The 21,443-nt window shown below is 37.4% G+C and overlaps 1 protein-coding gene across 1 annotated transcript in view; it reads left to right on the top strand.

Moving 5' to 3' along the window:
* The window catches only part of XPR1 (xenotropic and polytropic retrovirus receptor 1), a 210,112-nt gene that overhangs the window by 156,706 nt on the left and 31,963 nt on the right, over positions 1–21,443 (top strand). The window lies entirely within an intron of this gene.

The raw sequence follows: 21,443 nt of genomic DNA, 5'->3' as shown, positions 1-21,443 counted from the left end.
GATTTATTTTTTTAAAATGAAGCAGTTCTACAATAGTCAGAAATTTTACATCTCTTTCTCATTGAACTTTATTTTAATGTTATATATTTTTATGTTTTAATAACTTGTCTGATACCCATATATGTAAATTGAAATTAAATTATTAATTTTCTGCTACTAGAAGGTGCTAAGAGATTAATTTTTCACTTTCTGTGTTGTAATTATCATTACCCTGATTATCATCTATAGTTGATCAAAATAACATTACAAAAGTATTACAGATTTTAATAATTATTACACATAAACGATTTTTAATGAGATCAATTTATATATATATTTTTTATTGTGGTAACATTGGTTTATAACATTATATAAATTTCAGGTATATATCATTATACTTCTGTTTCTGCATAGATTATGTCATGTTCACCACCCAAAGACGAATTACAATTCATCACCACACACATATGCCTAATCATCCCTTTCACCCTCCTGCCACCCCCTTTCCCCTCTGGTAACCACCAATCCAATCTCTGTCTCTATGTGTTTGTTATTGTTTTTATCATCTACTTATGAGTGAGATCATACCATATGTGACCTCCCTCTGACTTATTTCGCTTAGCATAATACCCTCAATGTTCATCCGTGTTGTCACAAATGGCTGGATTTCATCATTTCTTATGGCTGAGTAGTATTCCATTGTGTATATATACCACATTTTCTTTATCCATTCCTCCCTTGATGGGCACTTAGGTTGCTTCCAAGTCTTGGCTGTTGTGAATAATGCTGCAATGAACACAAAGGTGCGTGTATCTTTACACATGCATGTTTTCATGTTCTTTGGATAAACACCCAGCAGTGGAATAGCTGGATCATATGGTAGTTCTAGTCTTAATTTTTTGAGGAATCTCCATACTGTTTTCCATAGTGGCTGCACTGGTTAGCACTCCCACCAGAATTGTATGAGAGTTCCTTCTCTCTACATTCTCTCCAGCAATTGTTTTTTCCTGTCTTGTTAATTATAGCCATTCTGACGGGCATGAGGTGATATCTCATTGTAGTTTTGATTTGCATTTCCCTGATAGTTAATGATTTTGAATATCTTTTCATGTGTCTGTTGGCCATCTGTATATCTTCTTTGGAGAAATGTCTGTTCAGGTCTTTTGCCCGTTTTTTAATTGGGTTGTTAGTTTTTTTTTGTTGAGATGTATGAGTTCTTTATATATTTTGGAGATTAACCCCTTATCAGATATGTGGTTTGCAAATATCTTCTCCCAATTGTTAAGTTGTCTTTCCGTTTTGTTGATGGTTTCCTTTGCTGTGCAGAAGCTTTTTGGTTTGATGTAGTCTCATTTGTTTATTTTTTCTGTTGTTTCCCTTGCCGAGTCAGACACGGTGCTTGAAAATATGCTAGTAAGACTGATATTGAAGAGCGTGCTGCCTGTGTTTTCCTCTAGAAGTTTCATGGTTTCAGGTCTTACATTCAAGTCTTTAATCCATTTTGAGTTAATTTTTGTGTACGGTGTAAGATAATGGTCTACTTTCATTTTTTTGCATGTGGCTGTCTGGTTTTCCCAGCACCATTTATTGAAGAGACCTTCCTTTCTCCGTTGTATGTCGAAAATTAGCTGTCTATGGATGTTTGGGTTTATTTCTGGGTTCTCAATTCTGTTCCATTGATCTGTGTGTCTGTTTTTGTGCCAGTACCATGCTGTTTTGGTTGCTATAGCTTTGTAGTGTATTTTGAAATCAGGGAGTGTGATACCTCCAGCTTTGTTCTTTCTTCTCAGGATTCCTTTGGCTATTCGGGGTCTTTTGTTGTTCCATATAAATTTTAGGATTCTTTGTTCTATTTCTGTGAAAAATATTATTGGAACTTTGATAGGGATTGCATTGAATCTGTAGATTACTTTAGGAAGTATGGACATTTTAACTATGTTAATTCTTCCAATCCAAGAGCATGGAATGTCTTTCCATTTCTTTGTGTCTTCTTCAATTTCTTTCAACAGTGGTTTATAGTTTTCACTGTGCAGGTCTTTCACCTCTTTGGTTAAGTTTATTCCTGGGTATTTTATTCTTTTTATTGCAATTGCATATTACATACGCAGTATGATTTTGTATGTTGATTTTGTATCCTGAAACTTTACCGAATTGATTTATTATTTCTAAAAGTTTTTTGGTGGATTCTTTAGGGTTTTGTACATATAAAATCATGTCATCTGCAAGTACTGACAGTTTCACTTCTTCCTTTCCAATTTGGATCCCTTTTATTTCTTTTTCTTGCCTGATTGCTCTGGCTAGGACTTCCAATACTGTGTTAAATAGGAATGGTGAAAGTGGGTATCCTTGTCTGGTTGCTGTTCTTAGAGGGATAGCTTTCAATTTTTCACCATTGAGAATATTAGCTGTGGGTTTGTCATATATGGCATTTATTATGTTGAAGTACTTTCCTTCTATACCCATTTTATTCAGAGTTTTTATCATATATGGCTGTTGTATCTTGTCAAATGCTTTCTCTGTATCTATTGAGATGATCATGTGATTTTTATTCTTCATTTTGTTAATGTGGTGTATCACATTGATTGATTTGTGGATGTTGAACCAGCCCTCTGTCCCTGGAATAAATCCCACTTGATCATGGTGTATGATCTTTTTTTTTTTTTTTTTTTTGTGAGGAAGATCAGCCGTGAGCTAACATCCATGCCAATCCTCCTCTTTTTGCTGAGGAAGACTGGCCCTGAGCTAACATCCGGCTGATCTTCCTCCACTTTATGTGGGACGCCACCACAGCATGGCCTGACAAGTGGTCCATTGTTTGCACGCCCGGGATCCAAACCTGGGCCACCAGCAGCGGAGCATGTGCACTTAACCACTATGCCACAGGGCCGGCCCCTGTTGTATGATCTTTTTAATGTATTTTTGTATTCGATTTGCTAGTATTTTGTTGAGGATTTTTGCATTGATGTTCATCAATGATATTGACCTGTAATTTTCTTTTTTTTCTTGTCCTTGTCTGGTTTCAGTATCAGGGTAATGTTGGCTTTGTAGAATGAGTTAGGAAGCTTCCCTTCCTCTCCAATTTTTTGTAAGAGTTTTAGAAGGATAAGTATTAAGTCTTCTTTGAATGTTTGGTAGAGTTCACCAGGGAAGCCATCTGGTCCTGGACTTTTATTTTTGGGGAGATTTTTGATTACTGTTTCAATCTCCTTACTGGTGATTGGTCTGTTCAAATTCTCTATTTCTTCTTGATTCAGTTTTGGAAGGTTGTATGATTCTAAGAATTTATCCATTTCTTCTATATTATCCAATTTGTTGGCATATAGCTTTTTGTAGTATTTTCTTATAACTTTTCTGTTTCTGAAGTGTCCGTTGTAATTTCTCCTCTTTCATTTCTGACTTTATTTGAGCCTTCTCTCCTTTTTTCTTGGTGAGTCTAGCTAAAGGTTTGTCAATTTGGTCTATCTTTTCAAAGAACTACCTCTTGGTTTCGTTGATTTTTTTCTGTTGTTTTTTTTTAGTCTCTATTTCATTTATTTCTGCTCTGATTTTTATTATTTCCCTCCTTCTACTGATTTTGGGCTTTGTTCTTCTTTTTCCAGTTACTTTAAGTTCACTGTTAGATTATCTGAGATTTTTCTTGTTTGTTAAGGTAGGCATGTATTGCTGTAAACTTCCCTTTTAGAAGCACTTTTGCTGTATCCCATAAATTCTGGCATTTTGTGTTTTCATTTTCATTTGTCTCCAGGTATTTTTCGATTTCTCCTTTGGTTTCTTCATTGACCCAGTCGTTGTTCAGTAGCATTTTGTCTAATCGCCACATATTTATGGCTTTTCTGATTTTCTTCCTATAATTGATTTCTAGTTTCATACTGTTGTTGTCAGAAAGAATGCTTGGTGTTATTTCAGTCTTCTTAAATTTATGGAGACTTGTTTTGTGGCCTAATATGTGATCAATCCTGGAGGGTGTTCCATGTGCATTTGAAGAGAATGTGTATTCTTCGGTTTTTGGATGGAATGTTCTATTTGTATCTACTAAATCCATCTGTTCTAGTGTCTCATTTAAGGCCAATGTTTTCTTTTCTTCCCCCCTCCGCCAAAGCCCCAGTAGATAGTTGTATGTCATAGCTGCACATCCTTCTAGTTGCTGTATGTGGGACACGGCCTCAGCATGGCCGGAGAAGCGCTGCATTGGTGCGCGCCCGGGATCCGAACCAGGGCTGCCAGCAGCAGAGCAGGCGCACTTAACCGCTAAGCCATGGGGCCAGCCCAAGGCCAATGTTTTCTTATTGATCTTCTGTTTGGATGATCTATCCATTGGTGTAAGTGGAGTGTTCAAGTCCCCTGCTATTATTGTGTTACTGTTTCTCCTTTTATGTCTGTTAATAATTGCTTTATATATTTAGGTGCCCCTATGTTGGGTGCATAGATATTTACAAGTGTTATATCCTCTTGTTGGATTGTTCCCTTGATCATTATCTAGTGCCCTTCTTTGTCTCTTGTTAACAGTTTTTGTTTTAAAGTCTATTTTGTCTGATATAAGTATTGCTACCCCAGCTTTCTTTTCATTGCCATTTGCATGGAGTATCTTTTTCCATCCCTTTACTTTTAGTTTGTGAGTATCTTTGGGTCTGTAGTGTGTCTCCTGTATGCAGCATATATATGGGTCTTGTTTTTTTGCGTGTGTGAGGAGATCAGCTCTGTGCTAACATCTGCCAATCCTCCTCTTTTTGCTGAGGAAGACTGGCCCTGGGCTGACATCCATGCCCATCTTCCTCCACTTTATATGGGACGCCCCCACAGCATGGCTTGCCAAGCAGTGCATTGGTGCACGCCCAGGATCCGAACTGGCGAACCCCGGGCCACCGCAGCAGAGCGCACTCACCCAGCCACTTGCAGCACCTGGCCGGCCCCTGGGTCTTGTTTTTTTATCCAGTCAGCCACCCTATGCCTTTTGATTGGAGCGTTTAGTCCATTGACATTTAAAGTAGCTATTGATAAATGTGTACTTACTGCCATTTTTTTACTTTTTTTCTGGGTGTTTTAGTAGTTCTTCTCTGTTCCTTTCTTCTTCTCTTGCTCTCTTCCCTTGTGGTTTGATGGCTTTCTTTGGTATTATGTTTGGGTTCCTTTCCCTCAGTTTTTTGTGTATTTATTATAGGTTTTTGATTTGTGATTACCATGAGTTTCATATATAATAACCTATATATGTAGCAATCTATATTAAGTTGATGGTCTCTTTAGTTTGACCTCTTTCTAAAAGCTCTACTCTTTTACTGCCCTCCTCCTGCATTTTATGTTTTTGATATCATATCTAACCTCTTTTTTGTGCATTTGTATCCATTACCGTCTTATCATGGAAATAGATAATTTTTTCCTATTTGTAGTATTCTCTTTCCCCCTTAAATAAATCCCTGTAGCCTTTCTTGTAGGAATGGTTTCTTGATGATAGACAATGTCTAGGAAACTCTTTATCTCTCCTTCCATTCTGAATGATAACTTTGCCGGGTAGAGTATTCATGGCTGGAGGTTTTTTCCTTTTAGCACTTTAAATGTATTGTGCCACTCTCTTCTAGCCTTAAGGTTTCTGCTGAGAAGTCAGCTGATAGCCTTATGGGATTTCCTTTACATGTAACTTGTTGCCTTTCTCTTGTTGCTTTTAGGATTCTCTCTCTGTCTTTAATTCTGGACATTTTAAGTATGATGTGTCTTGGTGTGGGCCTCTTTGGGTTTATAACTTTTGGTGCTCTCTCTGCTTCCTGTACCTGGGTGTCTGTTTCGTTCCTTAGGCTAGGGAAGTTTTCAGTTATTATTTCTTCAAATAGATTCTCTGTCTTCTCCTTCTGGGACACCTATAACATGGATGTTAGTGTGCTTGATGTTGTCCCAGAGGTCCCTTAGACTGTCCTCACTCTTTTTAATTCTTTTTTCTTTTATGTGTTCAGTTTAGGTGATTTCCTCTAGTCTTTGATCCAGCTTGCTGATCCATTCTTCTGTATCCTCTACTCTGCTTTTCAGTCCCTCTAGTGAATTTTTCATTTCCAGTATTGTATTCTTCATTTCTGATTGGTTCTTTTTTATATCTTCCTTTTCTTTGTTGATGTTCTCACTGAGTTCATCCATGCTTCTCCCAAGATCACTGAGCATACATATGACTCTTTGTCAGGTAGATTGCTCATTCCTGTTTCATTTAGTTCTTTTTCTGGGGTTTTGTCCTGTTCCCTTATTTGGAACATATTCCTTTGCCTCCTCATTTTGCCTCTTTCTCTTTGCTTGTATCTATGTATTAGGTAAGTCAGCTGTGTCTCCTGATCTTGGAGAGGTGACCTTATGTAAGTGATGCCTTCTGAGGTCCAGCAGTGTGCTTCCCTCTCATTACCAGTTCCAGATGTTCCAGGAGTGACCCCTGTGTGGGCTACATGTGTCTGTCTGTTGTGGCAGGGTTGCTCTTGCAGTTCGTGCCTAGGGAGGCTGAGCTGTCCCCCTGGCCGGCTGGTTGTAATGCTCAGGTGCGTGTGGTTGTTGTGGACCCTTCAGTCTCTTTGTTGGGTGCAGAGAGCCCCAGCACAGTTGGCTGCAAGGTTTAATAGCACATTCCTGTTGCATTTTTTCTGTTAAGTGAGTAGGCTCCCTGCGTGGCTGGTGGTTAGGATCAGGGGATTACAATTGCTATAGGCCTCTGCCTGTAAGGCTCTTGTCAGCTCTCTGAGGATTGCAGCTGAGTGGGGCTGGCCCCCAGCATGGGAGCTGCCAATTGTTTCAGGCTTTGGAAGGTGGGGCCAATCCTCCATGTAGCTGTTTGAGAAGCACAAATCTGCTGCAGCTGACAAGCCCCAGCACTCACAGGGCCACACACACCGTCAACACAGTCCTGCCCCGTGCACGTGGCCCGACCCCCTGAAGCAGACCCACTTGCCCCACAGCAGAGGCCCCCCACACTCCACCAATGCCCCACACGTTCCACCTGCTCCTTGTGCACTCCCTGCCCCATGGAGGTGGACCCACTCGCCAGGCTGCAGAGAATCCAGGCGCCTAGCCTATGCAGACCCACAAGTTGCCTGAGCGCTTGTTGGGTGGGGCCAGTCCCTAGGGTGGGCTGCTTGCCTTGGCTGAGCTGGATTAAATCGTTGCTCTAATGGGTGGGGCAGACCCTGGGCGAGCAGGCCAGGGGGAGAACTCCAATGGCGTATGCCAGCGTCTATGTCAGCATGCCCGCACCAGATCACAACAATGGCCGCCGCCAATGTCTCAGTCCTTGAAGAGGTCTCACCTCTCGCCGAGATGCACCCAGAGCCTGCCAGGTGAGTCTCTTTTCACCAAAGGGCTGTGCACCTTTCTTTCTGCTGATTTTAGGTTGCTTTCCGAAACTGGTAAATTTGTGTGTGGGCCCTTTAAGAACCAGCTTTAATTTCCTTTTGTCCCAGCTTTTCTGGGGGCATTCCCCATTGTTGTTAGTAGCCAGCAAAGCCAGATATGACACTCATCTCTGTTGTGCTGGGTCCAAAAAATTCTTATAGCGGCAGCACTCCCTAGCTCAGGTCCCCATTCCTCCAGGCTGCGTACCTTTGGATTGCTCCCGGACGGCCGTGAAGTGCTGCGCCTTGTGAGGGTGGCATTTTGTCTCTCCAGAAGCAAATTTCTGTCTCTTTCCACCTCAGTCAAGAGTGTCGTTTGTTGCAGGGATTCCTCATCTGCTTTTCGGTTCTCTCTGGGGGGTAATTGTTCCAAGAGTAGTTGTAAGTCTGCTGTGTCCGTTGGAGGAAGTGAGTTCAGAGCCCGCCTATGGCGCCATCTTGACTCCTCTCTCGAGATCAATTTACATTACTTATTACTAATAAGTTAGCAGCATAGCTAAATACATGAGAATGGAAGTTTTGTTGTTGCAATGTCAATCAATTTTTTGGACAAATTCTGAGTTTATATGCCCAAAAAATTGCATAGTAGTCTGTCATCAATAATTATTTTTAGTGATTTATCAAGTTTTCTTTGTTGAAAGCAAAGAGTCAACAATAAACTGAGTAAAGAAAAGAACTGAACATAAACTAAATGAAAAAGGATTTGTTAACTGGAAACTAGAGTCATTCACTTTCTCTGTTTCTGGACAGTCTACCTAAAAGCTCGAGTAGGACCAATTATATGATACTTAATTTTAGAGGCTACTTGTTTAGCCCAACATACTCAAGAAGCGATTAGAAAAATAAAAATATTGTTGATTTAAATAAGCATCTGCCAGTGCAGTATTTTTTGATGACATGCTTTTATCTTGAAGTATATTTTTTAAAATATCTTGAAATTGCAGATTACACTCATCCAATTTATAGAGAATATTTGCCACATACCCTAATTGGAAAGCTAGTTAGCCAAAACAGAAAAATATTGGCTGAAATTAATATATTTATATATTTATATATACCCCTGTGTAAATACTTCACTTCTTAGTCCTAATTCTGAGTTAGATGAGTAGATGAGTACATAGACAGACAGAACAAGCATGTGTTCAGTAAGTATTATTGAGAATATTCTGTGTATCAGCCTGTACTAGATACTAAAAATAGAGCAACAAACAAAACAGAGTTCTTGCCCTGAAGAATTTATAATCTAGTAGAGGAAATAGACAAGTAAAAAGGTATTAGTTGCTTATACAACAATGTGAATATACTTAAAACTTCCGAACCAAACACTTGGAAATGGTTAAGATGGTAAATTTTATGCTGTGTATTTTTTACTACAATTTAAAAAAAGACATTAAAATAGAGGGTAAAGAGATAAGGGTACCGGAACAGCCTACACCACAAGTCCCTAATCCAGCCTCTAGACCTCAGGATGGGAAGTGTAGAGAAGACTTCCCAGAGGTGATGTTTAGGCTATATCCTATTGTCTGTATTAAGTTATGGAGGATTCCAGTTATCCCATTATGTGTTTTGCCCAAGGCCATGTAATTTGTGAGTGTTGGGAGGGTTACTCTTTCTTAATTCTGTTCATCTTCAGCCTAGGGCTTTTCTCCCCCCCAGACAAAACCACACCTTTAACGGGGAGATAATAGTATCTATTCTGTTTACTTCACAGATTTGTTGTAAGGATTAAATAAGGTAGTGCATGTGAAATCGCCTTATAAACACTAACTTGCTGCACAAATGGAATTTATCATTAAATGAAATATAGTTCTCTTTGCTGTCTAGAGCTGGTATATGTGTGTCTTCCTTTATGGGAAAGTCTTTTTAAGAGAAACTCTTATAATTACCTTGGGTGGTGGGTTGTATGGGGCAAGTATCAATTAGGGATGTGTTTGGCTTTTTGTTCAAGTAACACAGCTGTTTACTCACTGAACTCACTGAACTTTGCCCACAGTCAAATTTTTATAAAAACAAGCATTTTTTAGAGGGACAGTTGATTATATATCTTAATCATATCCCTGAAGTTAAAAAAAATACTTTTTGTAGTTGCTACATATTAAATATTTATATCACTAGAATTTTTTACCAGAAAGCCTAAAACAGAGGGAAAAAATTGGAAAGAAAACTCAGAGGAGTCTGACAGAAAATTGGACATTGAATGATGATGAAAAGTAGAATTTGATTTCTGTTGTTTTCTTGGACAATATCTAAGAGAAAACTCAGAAAACATAGACTTTAGCAATAATCATTGAGCCAAAAGAATAGATTCTATGTGGTTAATAGAGTAGATCTTTTTCTATTGAATGTTTATATGCTATTATAAAGGATAAATTTTATGAGGGGGGGAAGCATAGAACATAGTGAGGTAGCCCTGTTCAAACTCAAGAGATCTGAGTCTTTTCAGAGAAATAGCCTACAAGAGTTACCACAGTAACAGCATTATTGGGGGCATTTTCCAGATTGTTCCAAAGGTTATGTGTTATGTTATGCTGCATGATTTGTAAAAATGGAGAGGTGCAAGAGTTAATACTGTACCTAGAATCATTTTTTAAAGGCGAGGGAGGTGGTTTAGGCAACTCATTTTAGGGAGACTAAGTACAATAATGTTGCAGCCAGCCCTCACTTGTAGTAAGAAACACATTTTAAACATTTCAGTGTATTTTATTTTCCATCGTTGATTTTAGAAACAAAGGAATTTTGCTAGCAGCCAATCTCTGTATTTTAAGAATTCACATTTCATTACAAGGCTAAATTTGAAGCCAACTCCTACAAGTTTTTTGTTGGAATTGGCACTAGAGGAGACAGAAAGGTATTTTAAATGGTTTTTGTGTGTCCTTGAGGTTTCTTGGCTTTGGCACGGAAAAGTCTGGGGGAGGTGCAATAATAGAAAAAGCCATTGTGTTGTTATTTCTAACCCGTTGATGGCGAGAGAGCACTTCCTTAGATTTTCTGTTCTTCATTTACAGTTTCTAACATTCTAAAATATTAATAAATTCTTATGGAGTTAGCTCTTTGCTATTCTCTGAATATATAGAAGAAAAAGACTGCTTTTAAAAATACTTCATATTTTACTTTAGACATTTTTGTTAGCATTTGCCAACAAGCATTTGCTACTAGACTTTTAAAAATACTTGGAAAAAAAGAGATATTCTCTACTGACTTAAAAGCTGAATTCATTTATGTTTATTTGCTTGGTTGTTTTCCAGTGCCCAGATCCCTTCTTATTTAACATTCTCTAAGGGGCGCTGTGCCCCCTAATGAGGATTCCTCAGCAGTAGTTCAGTGCCTTCAGTGCTTAAATAGTCATTTCATTGTTTTGAGTGAGCACACATAGTCCTGAAGTGCTTTCTCTCTGGGGTATGGCCAGTTTGTTACCCTGTTTCTACCCTGAAGAACAGGCTGCTATGCCAGAATTTCCAAATTTTAGCCTTGTTATACTATAATAGAAATGCTTAGTTGTTTTTTTTTTTTTTTAGTTCCCTAGGGAAATTTTTGTTCCATTAACTTTTTTTTTTTTTTTGACATACACACGATTTTTTAAAACAACTCATTTGGATAAATGCTTTCATTTATGGCTTGCTATTGAAAGTAGTTCAAACCTTTAACCCTTTTGAAATTTGATATATTCTGCTTTAATTTCTGTAGCCTAACTAATAATGCAGACAAGAAATAGATTATTTTAGAACTCATCATTTATCAATATTGGCTTAAATCCTGTTGATGCTATAGAATCAAATGTCTAAGATATTGTTTGCTTCTAATTATTAACTTGACTTTAACAAATATTTTCTGTGCAGCTTTTATGTACTTGGCATTGTGCTAATTTTAAATGGTTTTATAAATATTACGCTAATAGTCCCATTTATATTTCACCTTAAATTGCTTTAAAAATATTAATTATAGCTTTGAATAAGTTAACTCTCCTTTGTATCTTCTTTGTTGCATTAAAAAAAGAAAGCTTTACAAAATAAGCCATAGGCTCATACCCTCATACCATTTTTGTCTTTTCTCTAGTCACCTTTGTTTTCTTAATTGCTCTCATAACTGATATGGTTTATTAGCATTTCTATATAAATTGTGTTGCTTTTGAAACACTCATGCACAAAAATTTAAAGTTTAAAAATAGTCTGTACTTTTTTATTGCTTAGAAGTTGGGAGAGGATCTGTGATGTTTGAAAGAAAAAGTTGAAAATTATTTATGAATTCAACTTATGGAACAATTTGTCTAATTGGAAAGCAATTTAGGGCTGGCCCCGTGGCTTAGCGGTTAAGTGCACGCGCTCCGCTGCTGGTGGCCTGGGTTCGGATCCTGGGCACGCACCAATGCACCGCTTCTCTGGCCATGCTGAGACCGTGTCCCACATACAGCAACTAGAAGGATGTGTAGCTATGACATACAACTATCTACTGGGGCCTTGGGGGTAAAAATAAATAAATAAAAATTATAAAAAAAAAAAAAGGAAAGGAATTTAAAGACAATTGCTTGAAAATAGAATTTTTAATTTCATTTTAATTTATTATATTATATATAATTTTATGTGAGAATACTACTGGTGAAAAGTATAAAGTCAAAGAGAGTTATTGTGTCTAGGTATTTTCAGCAAAAAGAAAAGAGAAAAGATGAGCAGCCTTGAGTTCCAGCTAGGTCCATCTGTGTTACTTTAGGAAACATAAGTATCAGGTAACTTTTTGATCTCTTTCCTTCAGAGTTTTATAGGATAACACAGTAAGTCTACTGATCCAGCTATTGCTACGTAACAAACCGCTCCTAAAACTCAGTAGCTTGAAACAGCAGTAATTTATTCTCGCTTGTGCATCTATGGGTCAGCTGGGAATTGGTGGAACTAGGCTGGGCTCAGCTGTATAGCACTGCTTCAGGCTGCTGTTCCCTCTGGGCTTTTGGCTCTTTCTTGTAGGTTGGGTTTGGGTCTGTTACATGTGTGTTCATTCTGGGGCCCCAGCTGAAGAGGCAGCAATTACCCAAGGAAAATTCTTCACATGGTACAATTCTGCGAATTGTTTCGCAGAAACAATTCCTGTTGCACAAACACATTTTAAGTCTCTGCTTGCTTCATATTTGCTAACTTCCCACTGGCTGAAGCAAGTCGGATGACCAGGCCCAAAGGAAATCTACCCATCTTGAAGCCAAACAAAATCATTAAACCCAACATCAGTGGGGTAAGAATCATGGAAGAAGGGTTGAGGGGAAGGGAGTGAATATTTTTGAACTGTAATCTAATCTACTGCGATAGATAATGCAATAGAGTTCCATAGAATTCTATAGAACTTCTATTCTTTTAATAATATATATATTTTTTAAATAATATGTAATTCTTTTAATAGAATAGTTCTAAGCTTCCCCCCTCATAAAATTTATCCTTTATAATAGCATATAAACATTCAATAGAAAATATATAATCTAAATAAATGAATTTTATTCATCTAAATAAATGAATTTAGAAAATTTCTTTCTTTTTTTTTGTGTGTGTGAGGAATATCAGCCCTGAGCTAACCTCCATGCCAATCCTCCTCTTTTTGCTGAGGAAGGCTGCCCTGAGCTAACATCTGTGCCAATCTTCCTCCACTTTATGTCGGACGCCGCCATAGCATGGCCTGACAAGTGGTGCGTTGGTGGGCACCTGAGATCTGAACCCCTGCTCCCCGCAGCAGAGCGCGCGCACTTAACCGCTATGCCACTGGGCCGGCCCCGTCATTTTCTAAAGTAGAATCAATTTTAACTGATTTTCTTTAATTGTAAAAGGATATAAGCAGATTATTTTTCAGAATAAATAAACATGGCTAATAAACATGATAAACATGAAAAATGTTATCCTTCACTAATAGTAAAAGAAATGCCAATTAAAATAATATTTAATAAAAGATGATGATGCTCATTGCTGGCAAGGATGTAGAGAGATGAGCACTCATTCTGATGATAGAGTATAAATTGGTAAGCAATTTGGTAATTCTATCAAGAGTCTTAAAATCATTCATACCTTTTGACCTAATAACTCCCTTTCCGTAACTTTTCCCTAAGGAAGCAATTAGAGAAGTGAGTAAAAATGAATGTGTTTTCACAGCATTATATAATAAAAAACTGAAATAATCTAATAAATGTCCAGCAATAGAATAATTATAGTGACTGATACATGAAATATTATACAGTGGCTTATCAAAAGTAATGCAAAGCACCTATAAATAGTAGTAGATAAACAATCATGATATTATTAATAGCTAATGTTTATTGACTACTTTTCTGGACCAAACACTATTTTAAGCATTTAACATGTATTAACTCAGTTAATCCTCACAGCAACTCGAGGTGTTAGAATCAGAGCTGGACAATAGTTAAAGTGGCAAAAGCAAATTTTATTCAGGAAATATTGCAGTAGGGGAAAAGAGATCTCAGTATAAAACTGGGCTCAGTTCTGAATACAGAATGGACAAGAGGGGATTTATAGTTAAGGAGCAGGGTGAGGGTCAGTGTATAAAAAAATTACTAAAAAGAGACATCAGTGGTAAGGGAGGTTTCTGGCTAAACCAACTTGACAGGATTCTTGCTGGAGGCAGACCAGGATGATGAGATACCAAAGGTGGAGGATGAGGAACTTGATGAGATATAGAGGGTGGTCAGATACCAAGGGTTGGGGGTTCTTTCTAAACTGACTTAGCAAGATTCTTGCTACAACTGAGTGATGCAGGCTTGACAAGGACAGACGCCAAGGTTGAGGTCTAGAGGGCTTAAAGGAGCCTGACTAGGCTCAAGGAGAGAGTCTGTCAGAGGTAAGCACTTGATTGTCATTTTACGGGTGAGGAAATTGAAAACAGAGAGGTTAAGTTACTTGCCAAAGTCATAACAGCTATGAAGAGGAAGAAGCTAGAAATAGAGACCATGTAGCTCCAAAATCAAGTAGCAAATAGGTGACAAAGCTGGAATTCACACCCAGGTCTTGTGATTATTTTTACTCTACCATGCTGCCTTCTAAGTTTATGGAATGCTTTGATTTGAGCTCATCCCGAAGCTAAAATGTTAAACTCATGGTAAACAAAGAGAGAAAGATCAGATAGGGCAGCATGCTATCCGTACAAGTGCCAAATAAATTTATGTTTGAGAAAGCAGAAAGGTACTTTGCGGGAGAATAATTCAAACTGTACTTGTAAGGGGATAGGCCCGCTGTCTGATTCTTTGGTCCTTATGGCCACATTCGTGAAAACCAAAGACATTGCCAGGAACTGACTATTTCACGTTAACAGTCACACACTTTTTTAGTAGGAACAATGTAGAGTGAGCCCAAATGTGTAAATAATTTCTCTCTGCCAGAATATTGAAAGTCATTCTTGAATTAGAGGGAAACAAAAACTAGCATATTAGTGTTTCAAGTGATGGGAGAATGGTTTGACATGATTAATTTGCTTAGAATTGTATTCTTTTTTAGGGTCTTAAAATTCTCTTCTCAAGAAATACCAGAGATAATTAGGTATTTGTTAAACTGGCTGACTATTTTCTTAATATATTTTGTTAATAAACAAGGAATGTTGCCAGCGTGCTTCTCAGAATGTAATGAACAAAATATGAGAAGAAAATCCACTGAGCAAGCTAATACTTAGTTTCGTTGGTACTTTGAATGAGGTATAAGACATTGTTTTCATGGAAATTATTAGAGTAAAGAAATTTTCCTATATTGAAAGCAGTATTTTCTTCACATATTAAAAAAAATAAGTGCTGCTGCTTAATAGGAGGGAAAGTAAAGTATCTCCCTACTGTTTAAATATCACATTGATGTGTTGCACTTCTTTGTTTTCTTTCATGTGGGATTCTCAGGGCTCTCTGTAAATACTTTTTAGTGCTTCTAAATAATACCCTAGAGCATATTTCTTTTAAAGGCAGGATTGTACTGCTTGCACTATTTTATCCTTACCGGGAAGTTTTCTCAAAGTAAATGAACATCTACCAAAGTGGAATATTGAAGCCTACACAACATTTTATTTATTTATTTTATTTTTTTAGATCATTTTCACATATAGTAATAATTACGTGTACACAGTTCTTCTTTTATGAGTCAACAGTAATTCAAACAGAAAACAGCAAGGTTAATAAAGTGCCCCGTTTGACGTAATTAGTCCTGTATATATAGTTTGTCTGCTGGCAATTCTATTTTCTGGCCTCGTCAAAAGCTTCTATCAGCAACAACTTCCTATACATTTTTTTTATTGATGTTTTAATAGCTTATAACATTGTGAAATTTTGGGTTGCACATTTTTGTTTGTCTATCACCATATATATGTCTCCCTTCACCCCTTGTGCGCACCCCTCACCCCCATTGCCCCTGGTAACCACAGTACAGTTTTTTCTGTCCATGTGTTGGTTTATGTTCCACGTGTGAGTGAGATCATACAGTGTTTGTCTTTCTCTTTCTGGCTTATTTCACTTAACATAATCCCCTCCAGGCCCATCCATGTTGTTGCAAATGGGACGATTTTATCTTTTTCTATGGCTGAGTAGTATTCCATTGTATATATATACCACATCTTCTTGATCCAGTCGTCAGTCGAGGGACACTTAGGTTGCTTCCACTTCTTGGCTATAGTGAATAATGCTGCAGTGAACCTAGGGGTGCATAAGCCTCTTTGTTGTTGATTTCAGGTTCGTTTGATAGATTCCCAGTAGTGGGATAGCTGGATCATAGGGCATCTCTATTTTTAATTCTTTGAGGAATCTCCATACCGTTTTCCATAGAGGCTCCTATACATTTTTAAAGTAAGACCTTGCCTAAGGATGTTAGCATTCTGCTCAGCATTTATCATGTGGAAGGGAACAAACAAAAAAAGGCCAGATGATCTACATTGCAAGGACATAGTTAAGAACTGGATGGTTTAAAACGTCTAAAACTTCAGTAATGTCCTTGAACTTCAATCTCTGCATTTTAAAATATAATTTTGAAGTAACATGCAGATTTTTTTGAAACATATTAGGCATATTATTTTATTTATTTGTTTGTTTGTTTGTTTTTATTTTTGTTTTTTTTGTGAGCTAGATCAGCCCTGAGCTAATATCCATGCCAATCCTCCTCTTTTTGCTGAGGAAGACTGGCCCTGAGCTAACATCCGTGCCCATCTTCCTCCAGCACTGCCACAGCATGGCCTGACAAGCAGTGCGTCGGTGCGTGCCCGGGATCCAAACCCAGGCTGCCAGCAGCGGAGTGCATGCACTTAACCTCTTTGCCACAGGGCTGGCCCCTACACAACATTTTATAGCTGGTGTAGAAAAGACTGACTGAATCACTGAAGAAAGATGAGTTGAAAGTCTAGAATCTGTTGTATAATCTTCCTCTTCCTTCTCACTTATGAACACATGACTAAGTTTATTTCCTTCCTCAAGAACTGGAAAAATTTTTATGTTTTAAATCAATTTAAAAATTCTTTCATTAAACCTTCTCTTGCACAAAGTGAGATGTCTTCCTCTAGAGAGCCAGATCCATCTCTGCTCAATTTAATCAAGTGTTCTACCAGTAAGAATTTTAAAAGCATCATCTTAGTGAAAGGCACTCACTATTGCATGTTGAGAGAGAGAGAACATGGACTTTGGAGCTAGGCAGACTAAGACTAGGTTAACTTAGCCACTTAACTAATTATGTCACCCTGAGAAAAGTTTGAGTTAAAGATTAGTAAAATTGAGATAAAAATTCCTACCTCATAAGTTTCTTGTGAGGATTAAATTGTATAAGCACACGATAACTGGTGGTAGTTGATATCCTTCCATGATTTGTGATAAAAGTGTGAAAAAAACTCACATGTAAAATATTAGGAAAGGGGTTTAACTATAGCTGTGGAGGAGTGAAAAATAATTGTGAGTAAATGTCTGAATAAAAATGGACTATTTTGGGCAAGTTGTAAGTTAATAAAGTAAATGCCAGAAGACATAGAAAATCTAAATTATAGACTAACAACTATCGAAAGAATAGGGAAAGTTGTCCTTAAAGTGTCAGGCCAAAATGTTTTCACAAGTGAAGCCTTGTGAAACCTTTCAGACCTTCAAGGAACAGACAGTTTATGCTATTCACACTGTTTCAAACCTTGAAGAAAGCATCTTATTTTTCTCTATAAAACCATCATAATTCTAAAAAAGATAGCATTCAATAAAACTATAGCCCAATCTTACTTATGAATATACCTACAAAAATTTGTAATAAAATATTAGAAGCTAGAACCCAGCAGTATATTAAAAGAATAATTTACCATGACTAAGATACTTTAGGAATGTTTTACTGTATCACCAAACTGAAGGAGAAAAGCCATGTAACATCTCAATAGATGCCAAGGAGACATTAATTAAAAAAAAAAAAAGAATGTAAGAATGCTTCTTAAATATAGCAAATACTGTGTCTGCAGTCAGTCCTCTGTATCCGCAGTTTCGTATCTGTTGATTCAACCAGCACTGGATCAAAAGGCCTACGATGGTTGCCTCTGTACTGAACATGTAAAGACTTTTTTTTCTTGTCATTATTCCCTAAACAATACAGTATAACAACTATTTACGTAGCATTTACATTGTGTTAGGTATTATAAATAATCTAGAAATGATTTAAAGTATATGGGAGGATGTGCATAGGTTATATGCAAATAGTATGCCATTTCATATAAGGGACTTGAGCAACTGTGGATTTTGGTATCCGAGGTGGCCAGGTGTGGGGTTGGGGGTGGGAGTCCTGGAACCAATCCCCCTTGAATACCGAGGGACGACTGTATACACACATCTATCGATCTATATCTTAGACCAATGGGTAGAATCATGACTAGAGGTGAAATATTAGAGACATTCAAATGACTAACATGAGGATGTCTACAGTCATCACTATTTAACATTCTTCTGACCATTACTATTATACAAGAAAATGAAAGTAAGACTATTAAAAATTTTTAAAGAATGAATAAAAATAAAATAACATTTATAGATAATATGGTTTTCCAGTGCTCTGACTTTATTGGCCTTTTTATGAATTATTCTGTAGTGATGCAATTCTTTCATAAACAGGGAAAGAAAGTTATTTTTCATTAAAAAAAATTGAAAAGGGGGGCTGGCCTGGTGACACAAGCGATTAAGTGTGCATGCTCCGCTGCGGCGGCCGGGGGTTCGCTGGTTCGGATCCCCGGCGTGCACACTTGGCAAGCCGTGCTGTGGTGGCGTCCCATATAAAGTGGAGGAAGATGGGCATGGATGTTAGCCCAGGGCCAGTCTTCCTCGGCAAAAAGAGGAGGATTGGCAGATGTTAGCTCAGGGCCGATCTTCCTCACCAAAAAAAAAAAAATTTTTTAAAGAATTGGCCTAGACTTCCTTTCTAAGGCCCCTTCAGCTCTTTATATTCTGTTATTCTAATAGAGCTATTTCCCAACATGTAGCACCTTGGCACACATTTTATTTTAAACCTGATATCAACGTAGAACAGATGTTATTCTCTCTCTCTCCCTCTTTTTTTTTTTTAATCAGGAAAGTTAAATTGCTTGCCCCAGGTCACATGGCAATAAGTAGCAAAAACAGAATTCTGAGTCTCTGAATCCATTCCTTTTTACACTCTAAAGAGGTGTTTTCAACAAGACAGCCTTATGTAATGCTGTGATCCTCAAACTTTGGTATGTATATGAATCCTCTTGGATGCTTACTTAAAAATGCATAATCTTGCACCCACCTTCAATCTGATTCAATAGGATTAGAGTGATGATCCAAAAATTTGCATTTTTAACATGCCAGTCATGGTGCTTCTGCTAAAGGTGATTGACCACACTTTAGTAAATACTAGTAGAATGTAAAGAATAGAGGTTGTAAACGGATGTAGCGTTGAGCAATAGGGAGACAAGTAAAACTGGGTTTGAATACTGCTTCCTCCTACTGTACTATTTGTGAGATCTTATTAGACAGTCAAGCAATGAATGGTAGAGAGGCAAAAGAACGTACTGGGTGAGAGCATGAGCTTTGAATCATATGCACCTTGCACATGTTACCTGATTACAGTAGTACCCACTTCATAAGAAGCAAATATGTGTAAAATTCTTTAGGGAGAAATGAGAGAACAGCGCAGAGACAGACCAGAAATGTTACTCTAATAGACGTCTCAACACAAAAAAAAAATCAAGAGAGGAACCACGGGTTCCTTACTGACAAAAAGATTTATATTTCCTCCATCGGCTTTTAGATTTTCCTCCATCTCCTTAAAACCATTAGAAACTATTTAAACTTTTTGTTTTTAATGAAATCTCAAAGAAGACTGATACTGCAATTGAGGAGATGGTCCCTAGATGAAATATTTGAATAGATGTTTCAGAAGTACTGGCTTTGATCCTTTTGGTAAAGTTTGGGATAATACATATTTTACTCTACTTCTGAAAATATTCAATTTGAAAGAAAAAGTATCAAATGAAAATTTCTATAAAAAGGCATCACAGTCTTGGTCTGTTTCACTCTGAAATTAAGAATTGTTTCAGATGGCTTTTTTAGATCTGATATGTTATACTAGTATAGAATATTGGCAGGTTGTGTGGGAAATGGTGGAAGAGATTTTGGCATTCCTTCTCTTTCTCTCTATGCATGCCACCTATTATATATACTCTGACTCCCTTCTTTTTAGATCTGTTAATTACCCAAATTTGGAATATCGTTAGTATTTCTTATACGTCTAGATGACTTTTTGTGATCTATATTTGTTTTTTATTCAGCTCTAATTACTGTATCCTGCTATTATGGCTGCTTAAATATGTACTCCAATCTTATTTCCATTTTTAAATGGTTATAATTTTTTGTGTGTGTGTGTGTGAGGAAGATCAGCCCTGAGCTAACATCCAATCCCAATCCTCCTATTTTGCCAAGGAAGCTTGGCCCTGGGCTGACATCCGTGCCCATCTTCCTCTACTTTTTATGAGACGCCACCACAGCATGGCTTGACAAGCGGTACGTCAGTGCGGGCCCAGGATCCGAGCCTGCAAACCCCAGGCTGCTGCAGCGGAGCGCACACACTTAACTGCTACGCCACTGGGCCAGCCCCTAAATGGTTATAATTTTAACTTGTGTTTATGACTTAATTTTTGTCAGTTCAATTAAGAAAAAAGTTCCTAACCATGTGTGTAGTACCTGAAGCTTTCTTACAATTTCATAAAGTAAGCACTTGAGACATTGTCAACAATTTATAGGATTCTTATATTTCTTTGTAAAGTGATTGTGGTTGATAGCATTCTATTTAGTTAAATAAATGAAATTGTATCTTTTGCAGGGGAGAAGGCACAAACATAATTTTGTCCACTCCAGAATTATTGTTATTTAGTTATATTACTAAAGGAGTGGGGAATGAGAGAAATCAATCTTTAATAATCACTGAAGAGATCATTTTGCTATTGAGGAGCCAGTAAATGAGGATCTATATGAATAGTAGTAAATTGAACATAACTACAATTTAATTATTGAATTACCTTCTTGATTACATCACATCTATTTCATTCAACTAACATTTACAAAACACTCGCAGTACATCAGAGACTGCTAGATGCTAGGCATACATAGATGAACACGACATACCTTGTCTGTAAGACATCCTCTTGGAGCTCACAGTTTAGTAAGGGAGAATAACATTACAAGAGAATATGAAAAATGTAATAATACTGTATTAGCAGTATTGTGTAGCATACTGAGATGGTTTGAAAGAGGGAGTGGTTAATTCAATGAGAGTTTTGAGGAAGAGCCAAGTGTTTTTTTAATTAAACTTTTTGTTTTGAGATAATTGTAGATTCACGTGTAGTTGTTAGAAATAATACAGATAAACTCCATATACCCTTCACACAGTTTCTCCAGTGGTAAATTACAGAAGTATAGTACAGTATCACAACCAGGATATTGACACTGATACAGTTAAGATACAGAACATTTCCATAATCTCTTGTTGCCTTTTTATATACCACACTCTCTTCCTCCTGCCCCTACTTTCTCCCTAACCCCTGGCGGCCACTAATACGTTCTCCATTTTATAATTTTGCCATTTCAGGAGTGTTATATAAGTGGGATCATACAGTTCTGTAACCCTTTGAGATCTA

Source organism: Diceros bicornis, chromosome 4, assembly GCF_020826845.1.
Source record: "Diceros bicornis minor isolate mBicDic1 chromosome 4, mDicBic1.mat.cur, whole genome shotgun sequence".
Classification (NCBI taxonomy): domain Eukaryota; kingdom Metazoa; phylum Chordata; class Mammalia; order Perissodactyla; family Rhinocerotidae; genus Diceros; species Diceros bicornis.
This window is presented reverse-complemented; position numbering and strand designations above follow the sequence as displayed.